The following is a 19,965-nucleotide window of genomic DNA, read 5'->3' on the forward strand; positions in this document are numbered from 1 at the left end:
TTAGAACTATGCAAAACAAAACAAATAAGTGTTTTCCCCCTATTGAATTATTTTAAAATTGCGGTTTAAAAAACCTTTTTGAGAAGGGCAGACAAGATTTCAGAAGTCAACAGATTCAAGTGACAAGTCTTCCAGCCCAATCCCCCACCCCTCAGGCTCTTTCCCTAGAGGCAATCAGTACTATCCATTTTCTTTTGTATATATGTTAATAATCGCTGAATCTGTACACAAACAAGTTTATATATCTATCTCACTTTTTTTACACAAATGGTAGGATAATGTTATAACCCAGCTTTTTATCCATTTTTATCAATTAACAGTACCCTTTTCTTGGAGGTCATTCCATGGCAGTACACAGAGCTCTTCCTCATTCTTTTTACAGCTGCACAAGTGTTCCAATCTGTGGTACTGTGAGGTACCACAGATTATTCAAACTTTTGCTTTCATAAGTAATACTGTAATGAAAAACATCACTCCTACATGATTTCACATGCATTCATGTATGGTATACCTAAAAAAAGTTAATTCCTAGGTGTGGAATTGCTGGGCTCAAGATAAATGCATTGTAATTTTTTTAGAGAATGCCAAATCTCCTCCACAGTGCAGTAAGGGTTTACCGTTATCAGTGAGGTACAGAGGTATTTCTTTTCCCATTTCCTGGCTAATCTCATGGAGAAAAAAATGATCCCTGTGAGGTGGTAATTTATATTTCTCATTATGTAATTTGTACTTTTTCTTATTAAACATCTCATGTTTAAATGCTATTTATGTTGCCTTTTCTGTTAACTGTTCAAAATCTTTGCCTAGTTTTCTACTGGGTTATTGGTCTTTTTTTCTATTGATTTGTAGGAGCTCTTTATATATTAGGAAATTCATTTCTTATTTGTAATTACAGTTGCAAATATCTTTCCCTAATTATTGTCTTTTGCCTTTGCATGACATGGGTTTTGCAATGAAGAATTTTTTTTTAATAAAGTTGAATTTATCAATCTTGCCTTCAATGGCTTCTGAGTTTTATGTCATAGCAGAGAGACCTGGAATATAAAACAATTCTCTTGTGATTTCCTGTAGTAATATTTCAGTTTTTACATGCAAATCTTTGCTCCATTTAGAATATATGCAGTATGAATTCAACTTTTCCCACCCACCCCCAGTTTATCAATTTTTCCACATTGATTTGAGATGTCACCTTTATCATGTATTATATTCGTAAGTATATTTAAGTCTATGACTGTGATCTATTAATCTATTCTAACAATTTTAGTTTCATATTATGTTTTAAAATCTGGTCAGGCTATTTCCTGACTCTTCCTATCTTCCTGTTTATTTTCTGAATCTTCCTGTTTCTTCTCAATTATTTGTTTTTCCAAATGGTCTTTAAAATCAGGTCATCAGGGCTTCCCTGGTGGCGCAGTGGTTGAGAATCCGCCTGCTGATGCAGGGGACATGGGTTCGTGCCCCGGTCCGGGAAGATCCCACATGCCGTGGAGCGGCTGGGCCCATGACCCATGGCCGCTGAGCCTGCGCATCCGGAGCCTGTGCCCCGCAATGGGAGAGGCCACAACAGTGAGAGGCCCGCATATCAAAAAAAAAAAAAAAAAATCAGGTCATCAAATTGTCCCTCAAAAAAAAAATCTTGTTGACACTTTTATCGGATCATGTTCAAATTACAGCTGAACTGAGAGAGAATGGATTTTTTTTCTTTTTAACCATTTTTTAAATTGAAGTATAGTTAATTTACGATGTTGTGTTAGTTTCAAGTGTACAGCAAAGTGATTCAGTTATACATATCTATATATGTCTATTTTTCTTCAGATTCTTTTCCATTATAGGTTATTACAAGATATTGAATATAGTTCCCTGTGCTGTACAGTAGTTCCTTGTTGGTTATCTATTTTATATAAAGTAGTGTGGATATGTTAATCCCAAACTCCTAATTTATTGCTCCCCCTCACACTATTTGATTATATTTTTAATCCACAGGAATTGGAAATTGAAGCCAAACAATATTTTACAGAAAGTTAACAACATCAACCTCTTGAGAATGGATATTTTCATCACACTGCAAGTTTCCATCCAAGAACATTGCATGATTTTCGTTTATTCAAGACTCTTTTGGGGTCCCTTGGGTGCATATTAAGATTTTCTTCACATAGATACTGCACACTTGTGAAGTTTATTCCCAGTTATTTTATATTTTATTGCTATTTGAATTGGTTATTTTTCTCCTTTTACTTCTGTGATCTCCATCGCGGGCAAGAATGTTGGAGAAACAGTCATGCTCATGGCGGTTGATAGTGGTGAACCTTTCTGGAGGGCCGTGTGGTATTTTCCCTCAATCCTAAATGTGCATTTGCACTTTGTCCAGCAACCTTGCCTCTGAGTTTTATGCCTATGGCTGGTCTCCTAAATGTTTCTCAAGATATGTGGGTAAAGATATTCACTATAGGGTCATCACAACATCAAAAACCTAGAACCAAGGAGTTCTTCATTGGAGGTCTAGCTCAACACTGGGACACCTCCATGATGAATCCTCTGAACCATTAATATGTGTTACATGCAGATGAAAATGTGCCCAAGATCCATGACTAAGTTAAGAGACAAGGTGTCTAACAGTGTTTATCGTAGGATACTTTAGTATAAAAAATTTAGAAGGATAGATAGACATGGATAAAATTTTTTTCTGGAAAAAATAACAAAAACATCAATATTAGAGAGACTGGAGTAGGGAGGTGAGGATGAGAAGGTAGTTTTTACTTTATTTTGTACTTTCAATACTATTACCGTCAATACAGCAATCATTTGGGTGGAGGCTTTATGAGACATTTTAATTTTCTTCTTTACATGTGAAAAATATTTAAAATTTTAATGTATTTTTAAAAATACTGTGTTACTTTAAAACAAACTTAAAAACAAAATCTAGGGGTACTTAAGAATACTCTTAACATCAACCACTGTAGCCCTCACTTCCATACATCAGGCAAGAAATTTACAGGAAGAAAAATCTACAGCAATGAGTCATTCTAAAGCAAGTGTCCAGCATCCTGGAGAAATCGCCATGAATAACGGTGACAAAGATAAGGCTGGCCAGGAAAGTTGGAAAGCATGCAATCTTTCCCTTGAAGAGTACATTCTACATATGCCGCCAGATAAAAAAAAATCTTGAAGGTAAGTCTGGAAAGAACGCTGAGCCCGTCCACATTCCTAGGCACAGCAACCCGGCGGGCCAGGGGGGCAGCCTCTCCAAGCCTGCCCCACCGTCCAGAAGCAGAGGCGACACGCAAAATCCTTGGAAATGGAGCCCCTCGGGCGCCACCCCAGACCTACTGAATCGGAATCGGAGCCATCTATGTCTTCACAAGCCCTCAAGGAGATTAAAGAGGCTGAGAAGTACCTTCTAGAGGGTTTCCCTTTGGCACTCCTCTAAAGGGCAGGGAACCTTTGGATCTAAGGGCACACGCCCACCTGTGACCTGCACCCCAACTCCACACAGCCAGGACCCTGGCTGTCCCTGCCGTGGCAGCCTCAGGCCCACTGCAGGGATCTGCACAGGCTTCTCCCCGAGTCTGTGTGCACCCCCAGGCCCAAGGAGGCACAGAGACTAGGGGGAGGCGAGTGGGGAGACACTGCTGTGGGGACAACATTTAAGGAGCACCAAAAACTCAGTAACCACTACGAATCAACATTAAATGCAGTATGTTAAAAAGTGAATATGAATGCCGAAAGTCTATAATGAACAAACTATCAAACATTTTACTAAGGACAGCATCCGTATTATTGATTTTTCTTTTGCCTCAAGCCTGGCACAGCCCTGTTACTGATCTCCTCTTTTTAAAAGATGTTGCCTCACTTGCCTCACCCTAGCGCCTGCCCAGCCCAACATCTCTTGCCCTCTTGTCCAGGGCCCTGCAAATGACAGGAGTGGGCCTGTATGTAGGTTGTTCCAGGGGAACCAGGGTCAGGTCTCCTGCGCTGTCAGGAAGTGACAAAGCAACAGAAGCGTGTGTGTCACAGACGCTGTTGTTTTATTTAAAAAACTGAATGAACTTTTGGTAGGAGTGTAAGCCCTTCTGGAGGGTAATTTTATAATATCCATCAGACCTAAAAATACCACACAGCACAAAGATCCCCTCTTCTTTGATAAAACTGTACATAAAGAGCTTCTGTGAGTCATCAAATATGAGACCTCAAAGTCAGTCTCTACAGGTTGGTATTTTGTAAACGTTTCGAGTGTTTCAGACTCTTTCTGCTACAGTAAAATAAACCTGTGCCAAGATTTTGATAATTTGTATGTTTCTTTCCTCTTATGCACGATCCTATAATTTTAAAAATGAATAAAAGCAGTTGACGTGTTTAGAAGACTTGGGATTCTAGGATCAGCTATGCTCCTCCCTGGCATCGATCCTGGGCCTGTGAATGGTCAGTTTCCGCGTGTAAAACGGAGATGACATCGTGGGCCTGTCTTCTATCAGAGAGTGGTTGTAAGGATCACATGGGATCCTTACATGTGTAAGGATGCATGCGTAATCGCTGAAGCTCCGAACAACAGAGTTTGGTGGTGCTGGGAGTGGCGAATGGACTGGTCCGCTGCAGCTGCTGATGACAATTCGGTGCTGGGACATTAAACCCTCCACATCCCCATCCACAGCCCTTCACCTCCACGCTCCAAATCAGTGCACTAAAAATATTAGTCAATCAACCATTTTATAGCTAAATGCTTCCTGAATGAAACATAATACCTTTAAAATTTTTATCTTCAAATCTAAAGATGTATCTCCTGTCAAAACTCAGCAATTTTATAGCTTTAATTTTGGGTATGCATGCTGTCAAAATTGAGCTTCGTGGTTAAAAAACAAATAAAAATAAATTTCAACTATCCTATAATAATAAAAAAAAAAAACAGCGCCGACTGTAAACATGATTAAAGGCCTAATTTCACGTTTCTTTTTGAACCTTAACCTTAAAAAGAAACCCTGGTTCTTGTAAAGTGACCAATCCCCCAGTATTACTACTGGGAAAACAAACAAGGGAATGACTTATCTGTTTGGATGAACATACCAGTCGTGGGCTCTTGGTCTATTTCTTACCCCACCCATCAGAATGACCTCTCCACTATTTTTGTTTTGTAATATTTGCCTGATTTCGTTTACAAATCACATAACCTTGGGCAAGTCATGTAACTCCCACCCCATCTCTTGGGTCCCTCATTTTTAAAATGAAAACCCCGGACAGGCAATTCCAAAAGGAACTTCCAACTTTAAAATGCAATGATGTTATCATTTCAATTTGGAGACTAAGGTACAAGTCTCTAACTAAAAAGTGACATTGGAGAATACAATAAATGTTTCCAACGTGAACTGAAAGAGTCCTCCCAAACCAGAGCCAAAATGAGAATAAAGAACAACCACATGTTCGGGTCGGTAGAGAGATGGAAACAGAGGCAGTAAAAGAATCTGCTGCTGGTGCAGCTGGATAAAAGTCACCGCTGAAGATGAGGGCACTGATGGGGCTGTCTTGGCCAGTGTTACCCTCCAGCCTGAGGAAGTGTTACCATTAGGGCCCAACACCCATTTGAAGGTCACACTTTTCTCTCCACTTTCTAAACTGTCTTGTTTCATACACTTGGTTAACAGCAATCAGTCTACAAGCCGGGGTCCAGGCTGGACATCCCCGTGCACCCACTCAGGGAGCTGTCTTCTTCCCATACGGGGACGCATGCTGCTGCTGCTGTACAAAGCCCAGTTCTCCAGCCTGGCAGGGGCTGAGTCTCATCCTATGAGCTGTAGCAGGTATGGGACAGATCCCAAGGCCAGGAACCGGGGCCCCAGGGCCCAGATGGATAAAGTGAGCAAGAGCCAGAGCCAGGGGATGAGCAGTGAACACGGAGGGCCCAACTCCCCAAGGGGGTGGCATCTTATCCTTCTAGCCTGGTTACTGCCAATGGGCACGTGGGCCCATTGGTGCCAGGACGTCAAATAATTCTTACCTTCAAGAAGTCAGAAATCTTGATCCTCATAGAAACTCTCCTAATCTTTAGATTTGGCAAGTAAGTCCTATTTTATTTTCAACCCCATATGGCCCAAAGCCAAGACCTGGTAGGTCACAGTGTCTGGCTGGGGCATTTGATAAACATGGGAGGATGGATGCCCCACACCCTTCCCCTCCCTGATGGTGGCACTGCCAGGGGATGGTGTGACTGCCAGTCAGCCAATGACCAGCTTACCAGTGCGCTCATTCCCACATCATCACGACTTACCCAAGTCTTCAAGGACATGTCCGCGGGTATTTGACACACGCCTCTATTTCCTTTCTACTTTCTGTCTCTATGAATTTGACTACTGGAGGTACCTCATGCCAGGGAAATCATATATTTGCCCTTTTGTGACTGGCTTATTTCACTTAGCATAATTTCTTCAAAGTTCATCTCTGGTGTAGCATCCGTCAGGATTTCTTTCTTTTTCAAGGCTGAATAATATTCCATTGTATGTATATATCACATTTTTTAAAAACTGAAGTCAGTTAATTTACAATGTTGTGTTAGTTTCAGGTGCACAGCAAAGTGATGCAGTTATACATACATACATATATGTATATTCTTTTTCAGATTCTTTTCCCTTATAGGTTATTACAAAATATTGAGTAGAGTTCCCTGTGCTATACAGTAGGTCCTCGTTGGTTATCTATTTTATAGATAGTAGTGTGTATATGTTAACCCCAAATCCCTCCCTTTTCTATACTGATGTAGACATGAACAAAGAGGTTAGAACCACATAATTATACCCTCCCTTTTCTATACTGATGTAGACATGAACAAAGAGGTTAGAACCACATAACTATATTTCAAATCCCTTGGAAATCTTTTTTTCCCTCATTCAATTACCACCAAGAGGCTTTTTAAAAAATCAAAACACAGAAAGTACTGCTGGAAAGGTATGTTGGGTAACATGAGAGTCCATTGGTTTTGTTTTGAAATAAGTGGGGTTTTTTTTTCTTTCAGAAAATAACTCCATAGAAATAAATAAACCATTATTCCAGGAGTTTAAAAAGGAAGGAAGGAAAACAGGGGGAAAAGCATAATCTACAAAACCACATATTTCTTAACACTCCTGGGATAAAGGAGATTGTGTTTTTGCTATGACTATGTTTGTTTAGCAGAAACATTCTGCAGCCCTGTTTATTCCCTGGAAACGAAGCCCTTCAGACATCTGCAGAAGAGCCAAAGCGATGTTTCTCCTAATTCAAATTTCATTATAGGCAAGGTACCAGTTTCCAACACAAGAAAGAAAGCACTGTGCACGATGACCTCACATCTCACTCAAGTCTCTACAGCAGGCAACACATGCTGACCCTCAACAGCTCCTATGATTTTGCCCAGCAATCATTTGTGACTTTAATCTAATTATTCGAAGTCCCAGCTTTGCTTTTCTAATTACATCCACTAATGGATCTGTCAATACCAGGGAGCCCAACAGGAGAGAGAGACACTATCTCCCGGGGTCATTTCCTTCTCAGGTGAAGCTGATAATGACACTGTTCAACTCAATCTTTTTTTCTCTAATTTCCTTGAAGGCCACCATTTTTATAACATCAATCTGGCCGAACTCTGCAGTAGATCCAATTTAGCAAAACACTGAAATCAATCGCTTTTCAATGTGGGGTTTTTCACTGTATAAGTAAAAAATGGGAATTCAATTTTTTTTTTTTTTGGCTACGCCACGCAACTTACGGGATCTTAGTTCCCCCGATCAGGGATCGAACCTGCAGCCCCTGCAGTGGAAACGTGGAGTCTTAACCACTGGGCCGTCAGGGAAGTCTCAGGAATTCGATTTTTTAAATAATGTTTGCAGCCCGTGTCTTCGGTGTTATTTCTAAATCTGTGGCATAAACCTTTCATTTTAGGATTTTCAAATTCAGACTTCTGTCATCTTTTTATCAAATAAACTCATGTTTCTGAAACTTAAAAAACCCCACACATCCAGGCTCAGGAGACCACACCATTAAAACACTATTTATTCTTTCATATTTTGTTAATTGGAGTGAAATTCCCTTAACATAAAAATCAGTCATTTAAAAGTGAACGATTCAGTGTCATTTAATACATTTGCAATGTTATACAACCATCACCTCTGTCTAGTTCTAAAATGAGGAAACTGCATATTCATTAAGCAGTTATTCCCCATCCTCTCTCCCCCAGCCCCTGGCAACCACCAATCTGCTTTCATAAAACACAGTTCTTAACACCTTAACTAAATCATGGATAATCTCAAGAGGGAAATCTCAGTAGGAGTAAAAGCACTTCTTTAAGCTTCCATAAACCTAGGATCCTACAGGTCAACCAGGCAGTAATTGACAAAGCAACAGATGCTCATCAAATGAGTTCCTAAGATGCAGGCCACTGGTCCACAGACGCTTATTAAACATCAGACTATCAGACTCTGTGACAAAAAGGGGGGCTGTAAAGGGGAGCAGGGAGTCAAGTTGTTATTGGTTTGCTTGTCATTCCAAAGAGTCACACACAGTCATTGAATTACACACACACACAATATTGTACTATAAAAAATTCAATGTCTAGGTGTTTGTAAGGAGAGGGCCTGGATAATTCCTGTTGACGATACCCACTGATCAGACTCCGAAGATGGCACGATTGCTCATCTCACCTCACCAGTCCATTTTGTCAGAGAAGACACAGGCTAAGATTCATCCAGAAAGCTTTTCAAGAAACACCAGGCACCGCGCTGCTTAGATCTCACAGTGAGAGTATTCAAATATTAAAAGCAACCAGCTAGAAACTGAACCCAGAGTATTAATAAAATATTTCATACACTTAAAAGTACTTTTTATAGAGAAGACATGAAGGATTATCAAGTCTTCAGAATTTCTATCCAAACTCATCCACACCAGATCCAAGAAGAGCTTAGCATGAGTCAGAAGGGAAGCTAGTTATCAGTATTTTATACCATTTTCCTAACTGAGCGTGATAGCCCTAAAGCTGACACTCCTGAAGTTCTCTTTTGATTTTGAGAATACAATAAACTGATTTCCTCAAAGACCAGCCACTAATGACTATGTACAAACAATATGGAAATGAAACTATTTAGAATGTAAATGAGACCCTATATGGATTTCCACGATAAAGTCTCAAGACTTTGCATAAAAGGAATCAGCACTGAAAATCTTCAGCGCTGGAAATGTGGCTAGTCCAAACTGTATGTGCCATACGTGTAAAATGTACATGAGATTTCAAAGACTTAGCACTAAAACAAGAATGTAAAATACCTAAGTAAAGAAGTTTTTTTTATATTGGTAACACACTGAAATGACAATATTTGGGATAGTTGAGGATTAAGTAAAATATATTAAAATGAATTTCTACCTGTTTTAAATGTGGCTACAGGAAAATTTAAACTTACATATGGGGCTCACATATATTTCCACTGGACAGCACCGCTCTTACGATTACTTACCAATCATTTGTTGTAACATTAATCACTATTTTTAATTATACAAATTATTCATTTAATTTTTTTTCTGTCCTCCCCAATAAATAAGTTCTGCCAGCCAGGCCAGAGCCCAGGCCAGGTTTATTCGCCAACAAGCTGGCCAACCCAGAGTGCCTGAAGAAAGCTCATTAACAATCATCATTAAATGAAGAAATTCTACATTGATTGGTACGGCCACACGTCATGACCGCACCAGTACTTTTCCCATCAAAGAAAGGCCAATGCAAACTGCCAGCTGCAGCTACTCGGAGGGGTGGGTAGTTAACTTTGAGGTCCCCCCTCTGCGCTCCAAAGTAAATTAGCCACGATACCAAGATGAAAGAAATCATAAATAGTCCTGGAAAACCATCACCCAGTGATGAACTTTTCTTCTTAACCATGGTAAAATATACATAAAAATGTACCATTTAAACCATATTTAAGTGTACAATTCAATGGCCTGAAGTACATTTACACTGTTGTGCAGGCACCTCCAGGAAACCTTCTTTTAACCAACAGTGTCACCTGCACCTCCCACCCAACCCTTCACCTCAGCCACCCAAGGAGAAAGGACACCTCACCTCCACCGTGCCATCCTTCTTTCCTCTCTCCCCTCTGGTATGAGCAGGAGATACAATAGCAGCAGGGAGAAAAAAAAAGCTGCTATGAGTCATCATAATTCCCAAATGTGAAAAATCTGCCTCTGGAAAAAAATCAAATTTGGTATGACAACGGAAGCGAAGGAAGAATGTAAAAAATTTCACTTTGCAGAGGCGGCCAAATGACAGCACAAAGATTATGCATCTTAACCCCAAACAGCATAAAATGGAAAAAAAAAAAAGGAATTTCCCCGAAAGTCTGGTGCCCCAATGGCATAAGTGCACTTCAGTTTGGCATTTACACGGGACACAAGAAAATATTACTATTTCTTTTTATCCTGAGTCATTATCATAAAGGTCTCCACTCTATAACAGAGTTTTACATTGGTATGTCAATAAAATCTTTACTTAGGAGAGTATTTTTTATTTCAGAATATAATACGATAAAATAATACACTATGGAAATTGTTGGAAAGCGTAAAAATTCACCATGCACAAGACTAGTTTTAAGTGCTTATGACAATAAATCCCACTCTCTCCAGGCTTAGTACAACTTCTACCCACAAAGGAAGCCCACTCGTAGGTTCAAAGGCACGATCCCCAGACACACCAACAAATGCACATCAGTGGATTCTCCTTTCCTTGCTGTAGTGGAGACACACCACGTATTCTGTGGCACAGTCAATAAACCAGTCACAAACTTAACAAAAGTTCCATATATTGCAAATGCATTTTAATAAATAAAATTCTTATGCGTATGACATCACAAAAGATTCAACAGAACTCAAATGAGGACAGGATCAGACAGGTCTCATGCTCTAAAAAATGTTTCGAGCACCTGCATTTTCCGCTTTGCATGAACAATTACTACGTTCATGCGCAAACTCCCAAATTGGTGCATGGAAATAGAAAATCGTACACACGGGCTCCGCTAAACAATTTGCATGCAAAATTGTCATCAGCACTCTCCAGTTTATTTTTTGCCATATAAGATATGGGGGTCTGTGAGGCCTCGGGAGACTGGTTTGAAGAGACATTTTGGTACCCACTATTAACAGGGGGGGGCCCTGATGGTGTCCGGGGTCTATGCATGCATATAAGTCCCTCCCAGCTGCCTTCTCACGTAGTTCAGTGGAAAAGCAGAAAAGCTTGAGAATGAGATTAAGTAGAATAATGGGCAACAGATATTCTTCAGAATAATAAAACAGAGAAGAAACATGGTAAAAAAAAAAATAATTTGTATTGACACCCAGAAAAATGCCATCTATCAATGACAGTTTGCACAAGAAGGGAAAGATGGATATTTCCCAGGCAGGAAAAAGGACTTCCCTGGTTGGGCCAGTGATACATACTGAAATGGACCACCCGGGAACTTGGCCTTGGAGATTGCCAGTGAGATCTGATAGGGATCTATGTGCTCATAAGGCGACTTAAGTTTTCTCTAACAGTTCCTCCCTCCCTTCGTTCCTTTCTCTCTTCCACTTGAAATGCAGTTAGTGTGAACTGAGATACGCTGGAAGTGTGAAAAACACACAAGATTTCAAAGACTTCATAGAAAAAAAAGAATGTGAAATATCTCAGAGTGTTTTACTGATCACATGTCGAAATGATAGTATTCTGAATATACTGGGTTACATAAAATATATCGTTAAAATTTTAATTTACCTATTTTAATTTTTTTAATGTGGCTACGAGAATATTTTAAATTAGATTCATGCCTCACGTTATATTTCTATTGGACAAGGTCTGTTCTAGAACCTCTTGCTTTAAATTTATTTATGTATTTACTTACTTAAATTTTTTATTTTAAACTAATTTGCAGTCCAAAAAACATGATCCCTTCTCTAATTTTATTTTAAATTAGATCTATGGCTCACATTATATTTCAACTGGATAGGCTTGATCTAGAACCTTTTATTTTAAATTAAATAATTATTTTATTTATTTATTTATTTTAAACTTATTTCAGTCCAAAAAACATGATCCCTGCTCTACTTTTATTAAACTGCCAATTTAACTCCTTACTAAACATCCGTTAGCCACAGCCATCAGTAAGGTCACGTCTCTTCCCAAAATAAACCTGTAACACCAAGGAATGGGGCAAAGCTGCCAGAATATTTACAGTGTGGGATCAGTGAGTCACCTGCCTTCAAGCACATTAAATCGTTTCTTCTTACTCATTGTCACTACTCCAAATTGGAGGGAAAAAGCAAAACTTCCTACAATCTTCGCATTCGATGTTTTTGTCCCTGAGCCCTTGAATATTTGCTCTTGGAGACTTCCTAGTATCACAATCACACCAGCTCCTAAAGTGTTCACTTCTCTGGAGCAAGTGGGTTTGCAGCCCTTTTCTGTCCTTTGTTACCATTGCAGTTCGGTCTGTCTTAATTCTAAACAACATATGCAAATAGAGAACAGAAACCTGGAATTGAATTATAGGGTAGAAAGTTGGTGATGTCTCAAAGCTGGCTAAAGCAGAGATGGGTGGTGTAGCGGACAAGGTTGCACTTCTGTGGTGTAGTGGAAAGAGCGCTGGGTTGGGGTCCAGGAGTCTTTTAGAGTTCTGATTCTGCTGCTAGCTCTGTGTCCATTGCCAGTCGTTTAATCCCTGGGGACATCATGTTATGATCTATAAAATGAGGGGACTGGCTTAGGTAACGAGAGAGACTTCACAGTGTTGAGGTTAAAGGCATAGGCTCTGAATGCCTAGGTTTGAATCTTGCGTCCACCACTTACCAGCTGTGCAGCCTTGAGAAAGTTACTGAACCTCTCTGATCCAGAGGTTCCTCATTTTTAAAATGGAGATAATAATAATACATAGCTCAGGGGTTACCTGAGTTGAAATCTCAGTGCCACCCCTCACTAGCCGTATGACCTGAAGTCTGCCAGCAGCCTGGTCAGGTATGAATGTCTCTCATACCTGTACTGCATCCAGGGACTTCCGTAGGCAATTAGTTTCATCAAGCAACACCAGGTAGACATCCACCTGTCTCTGACTGCTCCTGAGACAGGACAGGTACTCTGAACCCAGGATTAACAAACACTAAAAAAACTAACCTAGTATCTGTTCCCCTTCTTAGGAGACCCTATTTTCAAGTCTCTCTCTTTCTTCTTTATTTTTCCCCCGTAAGAAAACAAAACCAAAGAAATGGCTGGGAGATGAGGGAGAGCGAAATGGCGAATACAGCTCCTGGAGCTCCAGTCTGCAGGGACTGAACGGATGGCGGTGATAGGCACTGCTGGGTGTTGGTCATGGTGGCCATAAGGAGCTCTGTGGCATCTGAAAGGAAACGGTAAGTAGGCCACTGGCTATGAGGTCTGCAGCTCAGAAAAAGGAGAACTCTGCGTTGGGGATACAAGGCCAAGTATCATCTACTAAGCATAAACGCTCACTGAGGGCCTGGGCTCAGATAAGCTCTCGTGACGAGAGCTCTCGTGACCACGCTGAGGGAACAGCAGGCCTACAGCCGAGATGGCCAAACTCTCCACATTCAGTGGCCAAGCAAAGATGGACAGATCTGCAAAGGAGGCAGAAGAGCAGCCAGAGAGGTAGGGAGAAAACCAGGAGAACGTGGGAGAGAAGCCAAGGAGGGAAGAGGAAGCAGCAGAAAACATCAAAAGCGACCCCCCTCTGACCCAGGGCCCCAGGTCAGCCAAAGCCCTCCTGCCTTCTAGGATGCCCTGACTGGCAGACTGTACCATACACCTGCGACCTTCTGCTGCACCAGCTGGGCCCAGTCCCAAGCCTGCCGATGCCACTTATACTGGTTATGAAAGGGAAGTTTAATCAATCATTACACAAACTGAAATAGAGTGAACGAGAGTTGTTTCTTAGGATTCCATAAGAGAGAGCTGCTAAGAGAAATGGCTGTCAAAGTGGATAAGAGAGAGAAAATAATAAGAGAGGAAGGGAGAAGTAACTTTTAAGTGTACAATGTTATACTCCGATTGCTTTGTATGCATCGAAGGTCTCCCCCTATCTTTAAAAAAATTTAATTGAAAAGTTTAGATGGAATATTGAGGGTTTACACAAAAAGATAGTGTAGATCTTTAATCAGAAGCATGATCAAAGACCACATCCCCACATCTAAGAGACAGGCACATGAATGTACATTTTTGTGTTTGATGCTAAATTAAATGTTTAAAGCATATTACATATATATATATGAATGATTCTCTGTACAAACCGACTTTTTTTATTTACTAACCAATATTGGTCTCAGCTATGACAATGAGGGAGTGGCCAGCATTGCCAAGCCCTTCAGTAAGACAAGGAATAGGAAACATCCATCCCAGGGTTTAGAGACAGCTGTGAGTGGAGAAATGTAGCTAAAGTCAGGCTGGGGACAAGTCAACTGTCATCTGACGACCCTGCAGCCTGTTCTTCCCCAGCCATCATATTCTTTTCCACTTAGTGTTTTAGTGCTTTCTAACCTGCTTTCCTGAGAACCATGGTTTCCAAGGATTTTATAGCTAAAAGAGCCCTTAAAGACGATGATGACGATGATGATGGTTGTGACAATGATAGAAGTATTTCAGAAAGAATACTAACAACAGTGATAACAATGATAGCTAACTTCCATTGAACATATATCTTATGCCAGACATTGTTTTATTTGCTTTACATGCATCCTCATTTAATTATCAAACCACCCCTGAGCTATGTATTATTATTATCTCCATTTTTAAAATGAGGAAACTCTGGATCAGAGAGGTTCAGTAACTTTCCCAACGTTGCACAGCTGGTAAGTGGTGGACCTAAGATTCAAACCTAGGCATTCAGAGCCTATGCCTTTAACCTTGACACTATGAAGTCTCCCTAATTGCCCAAGCCAGTCAGTCCCCTCATTTTACAGATCATAACTTGATGTCCCCTGGGATTAAACAACTGGCCATAGACACAGAGCTAGCAGCAGAATCAGGACTCTGAAAGACCCCTGGACTACACATCATGCTCTTTTCACTGTACCACAGAACTGTAATGGGTGCAGCAGGATCAGAACAAAGGACTCCTAGAAACCAACGGGCACCGTCTCCTTGCTCCTGCACAACTGTGGCCTCCATGGTGCTCCTTCCAAGGTTCTGCGTTTTGTTTCCGTTCCATCAAGAGTCAACTGCTTGGATCAGTGTTTTCCTTGAAAGGCTGATCACAACAAAGACTTTCTTTAAAATGCAGCGTGTATTTCTTCAATGAATTTGGCAGTGTAATCACGATGGAAAAAAAAAAAGTACAGCATGGATGTGTGCACCATGTTCACAGCCAGGAAATCTACAATTTGGGAACCAGAAGAATAAGAATGGCTACCTAGTGATTATAAATAACCATCAGAAACCAGACTTGTTTCATTTCAGGGTACAGCACACGAAAGCAAACCAACTGTTTAAAAGCAAATCCAATATTAAAATTTAAATGTTCACAGTGATATTCAAAGACATTTATAAAGTGGGCACTGATGTAATTCAGGTGAGCAAATGCAAATAACATGTTGCTGATCTTCTCCATGTCCCTGGACTCCTAGAGGGGCAGGCAGAGGACAAAGGTCAAGGCCAGGAGGTCACCAGGTGCCTTGGTGGACCTCTACAAAGAGTTTGAGCAGGACTTCCCTGGTGGTGCAGTGGTTGAGAGTCCGCCTGCTGATGCAGGAGACACGGGTTCGTGCCCCAGTCCGGGAAGATCCCACATGCAGCGGAGCGGCTGGGCCCGTGAGCCATGGCCGCTGAGCCTGCGCGTCCGGAGCCTGTGCTCCGCAACGGGAGAGGCCACAACAGTGAGAGGCCCGCGTACCACACACAAAAAAAAGTTTGCACGGTTTACTATACACTGAATCTTTCTCCTGTGTAAACCCAGGGAGATCAAGGGCCTATTTCTCAACACAGCTGCTGAGCACCTGCATCCGGATCACCTGGGGGCGGGGCGGGGGAGGCTTGCTTACGAATGCAGACTCCCGGGCCATTTCCCGATCTACTGAGTCAGATCTGCATCTGGACAGCCAGGGCCATTTACTTCCTTTGCTCCCTCACGTTAGAGAAAGATTGTGTGAGAGGCTTCAAAAGCCATGTTCTGGAAAAGACTGTGGGCAAAGGGTGAGCTCGCCAGGAGATAGTTCCCAATGGATCAGTGATGCCTGCGTGGTAGCGGAAGTGGGAATCCACGCAGACAGACGAGATCCCAGCCTACCCTTCTCTCCTCTCCCCGCCTGTCCCCGTCTGCCTAGAGAACCCCTATCATCTTTCACAGCTCCTTGTAGAAGAAGCTTCCTCAGCCTTCCTCCAGACATCCCCGGAGCTCTCACAGTTTCTAAGCGCCTCCCCCAGAGAGGCTGGGACTTTGTCTTGCCCATTTTGTCCCCTCACAACTGGACTCCTCTTTGCCTAGCTGATAACCAGAATTCAATAAATAATCAGCAAACGAATAAACAACTAACTAGGAGAGAACGAATACAGAGTCAGTTACTGGGAAGGACAAATGGGTAAAACTGCCTCTTCCTCTGTACCATGTCGCCTCCCCCAAGATCCCTGGTCCTCCAAAGAGGTGGCAAGACAGGCTGACAAATGAGGGCTGGCAGCCCGCGAAGTCCCGGCTCCGGTACCCGGCCTTGTCCGGGCGAGTGATGGAGAGACTCCAGGCGGGTGGTCGGTTACCAATGGGGTTAGGGAGCGGCTGCAACACCGTTTGCAGAGCCACCCCGGTTTGTTCAGGTGGTGTGTGGTTGTGAGAAAAACTTTCTCTGTGATGATTTTCTGTAACTGTCACTTGGAGGAACAATGTTATTTTTAGGGGGCAGGGGACACCAAGGAGGCTTATTTGGCCAATGAACACAATTTGTTCGCCTGAGCTTTGCGTGTGGGTGTGAAAATCCTCACGCTAGAAACTGGGCGTTTTCAAACCCACAGGGAAGACGCTCCATAAACAGGTCAGGGGCGGGAAAATAAAAACCTCAGGATGACAAGCGCACAAATTAACCCTGGAACCAGGAGAGGGGCCAGTGACAACAGGCAGGAAACTCTGAAGCTGGCTGTATGTAGAGATGAGGAAAATTCTGAAGATGGGACATTCTGCCCAAAAGTTTTATTAGGAGAGGACATTCATACCAGGCATTTATGGTCCCCAAAGCCCAATCTATTAGCACTGGGGGAGAAGGTGTCCACTATGTTCAAAGGACCAGTGACACTGAAAATTCAGGACCCAGAGAGGTCCCCTCTCCTCTGAGCTCACTCCCCCAGCTCTCAGATAATCAACTAATAGAGTCCAAATAATCTAATCACGAAGTAATAAATGCACATGGCAAAAACACCACGGATATCCTACTCAACAGAATTAGACATCAGCTGTTCTGTCAAGATGATAATGACACATCAGACAATCTGTGAGAATACCATGCCAAGGAGGAGAAAGACAAATTGGGCCCCTCCACTCCTCATGGAAATTAGAAGGTTCTAAACTAATCAATTAGCTGGACACCCCCACGCTCTCCACCCCATCTCTGCATTATCATTCCTCTTCATGAAATTTCCCGGGAATCCACTTACTACTCTGTGATCGCACATATCAAATGGAAATCAAGTTCTCTGCTGAACAGGAGAGAAACTTCACATTGTAATGTAAGATGAACTGATTAAGGGCACTTAATCTACGAACAGCTAATTCTCAAAAGCTCGCAGTGGAGTGGAGGAGAGGTCAGGAAGGAGGGAGGCAGCTTAGTTTTGATCACACAGAAAAACGGGTTCTTCCACTCAGCAGGCTGCCTTATTAACAATTACAGTAACGAGGGCTGTGCGCTCTGTAGGTTAGAATGAGGACCCAATCTTTGGAGAACGAAGATAGAAAGAATACCCTTCCTTTCAGGAAATAAGTTACTCAGCGCTTTGAGGATATTCTAAAAGATGTGAGGTAGCTCAAAGAGAAGAATAGCTTGTCCTTCTCAGGCAAATTTCATTGTGCCCAACTGCATACACATTGCAAAGGGATTGCAAAACTCAGGTATATTTGGAATACATTTATTAATAAATAAATTATATTTATTGACCAAACTCTAAGAAAAAAAGAATCTTTCTTTCAGTCTTAAAAATTCTGGGAAATTCCCTAAGAGCTTTGGTTTATGTGGATTATATCTAGTGAAATTTATTATATTAGAACATTTTAAACTAAGATTTTTTAAAACTATAATATCCAAGCGCATGTTAATTAGTGATGATGCTAATTATTTCACGTAGCCTCTAGAAAACTCTACCGTGGACTCGTGACAGAATAAAAGTGACGCGACAGAATAAGAGTGAAAAAAGGCAAATAAAGATCTAACTATTATTTTGAAAATTATTTTGTCCTTAGGGACTCCCAGGGGTTTCCAGAGCACACTCTGAGAACTGCCGGCCTCTGGCTGACACAGAGATGTCAACTGTTTCAAGAATCATTTCTGTCGTAAAATCTAAACACTCCTTGTGTCCAACACATCCATAAAAAGTTTACAGAATGACAGATGCCAGCTCTAGAAGAACTACAACAAGTAAATGTGCAACTTTCTGTGACAAGAAAACTGGCTCTTTAATATTTTATAGTTCAGCACATGTGTTTTATGGCCTCTGCTGGTACAGATGATTTACTGCTTCTACAGAGGCTGTGCAATGTCTCCACTAAGCGACAGGCCTGCCTGGGTAAATGAAGTCCCTTCAACAAATACCACATTCAGGCCAGTCACTCCCCAGAGGCAGGTCCCCTTAGTGGTTAGGAGTGCAGCCTCTACAGTGAGATCTCCTGGGTTCAAATCCTGGCTTGGACACTTGCTGGGTGGCATTGGGTGAGTTATTTAATCTCTTGGTGCGTTTGCTTCCCCAAGCATAAAAAGGGACAGCAACAGGATTTATGTGTCAGGATCTTTATAGAAATCAAAAGGGTTAGCTACCTAAGACATGGTAAGTACACACCAAATACCAGTTATTAGTAAACCTTCTTTGACAATATACAAGGTACCCCAAAAGTCTCAAGGCAGTTTTAAGCTCAAACTTCAGAAGTATAAGCATTACAAACTTACCAAAGAAGTTACTGAATTCTATGAATTTTAAATAATAAAATTCTCATTTTTTGTCTCAGTTCCTCTGATTGAAAATGGTAAATGCTACCTGAAGCAAAAATTAAACTACGACTCTCATCGTAGGACAGGGAATAAGATGAATACAAAAATTATTCCTACAAAAAGAAGAATATTTTTTGCCATCAAGACATATTAATTCAATAGACATTTACTGACCACCTGCTATGTGCCAAGCTTGTACTAGGTGCCAGGGAGATAAAAAGAAACCAGACAAGGTGTCTGGCCAATGGACTTACACAGTCTAGTGGGCAGGGATGGAAACAGATCCACAGAGCACCTGTCTGCTGTACTATTTATGGGTCCAGTTATGCTCAGGGTGGGTCTTGGGGCTTCAGGTAGTAGAGCCTTTAGCCCAGGTGAGGGCACAGGAGAGAATACTGTTCTTGCTGACATTTGGAAAACGTCTTTCTACCAGAGAAGTCAATTTTTCCTCTCAATTGTCATTAATTCTGTCCATTCGCAAGAAGCCCATCTATCTACAGCTTTCCTATTTCACCAGCTCTTCAATACGGATCTTTATTGAGCTTTTCCGTCTTTGTAAATCGTAAATTGTCCTTTCAACATTCATAATGATAAGTATCTCAACCCATACATTCTATTTACATATCATAGTAACAGCCTCTTATTTAGATGTCAAATTCCAGCAACTAAAAACTCGGAGGCATACAAAACAAACCCAAAGCACAAAGAAGCCAAAAGAATTCTCAAAACCATGGCAACTTTCCATAAACTTTAGTCCCTTTTGAAGAGTGTCTCAGGCTATAGTTACTTTTATTTTACACACAGAGAGTTTGTTCA

The 19,965-nt window shown here is 41.4% G+C and overlaps 1 protein-coding gene across 2 annotated transcripts in view; it reads right to left on the minus strand.

The window, feature by feature from the left end:
* Positions 1-19,965, minus strand: part of RFTN1 (raftlin, lipid raft linker 1) — a 205,274-nt gene that overhangs the window by 122,502 nt on the left and 62,807 nt on the right. The gene's annotated exons all lie outside the window — the stretch shown is intronic.

This window comes from Kogia breviceps, chromosome 5 (genome assembly GCF_026419965.1).
Source record: "Kogia breviceps isolate mKogBre1 chromosome 5, mKogBre1 haplotype 1, whole genome shotgun sequence".
Lineage (NCBI taxonomy): Eukaryota > Metazoa > Chordata > Mammalia > Artiodactyla > Physeteridae > Kogia > Kogia breviceps.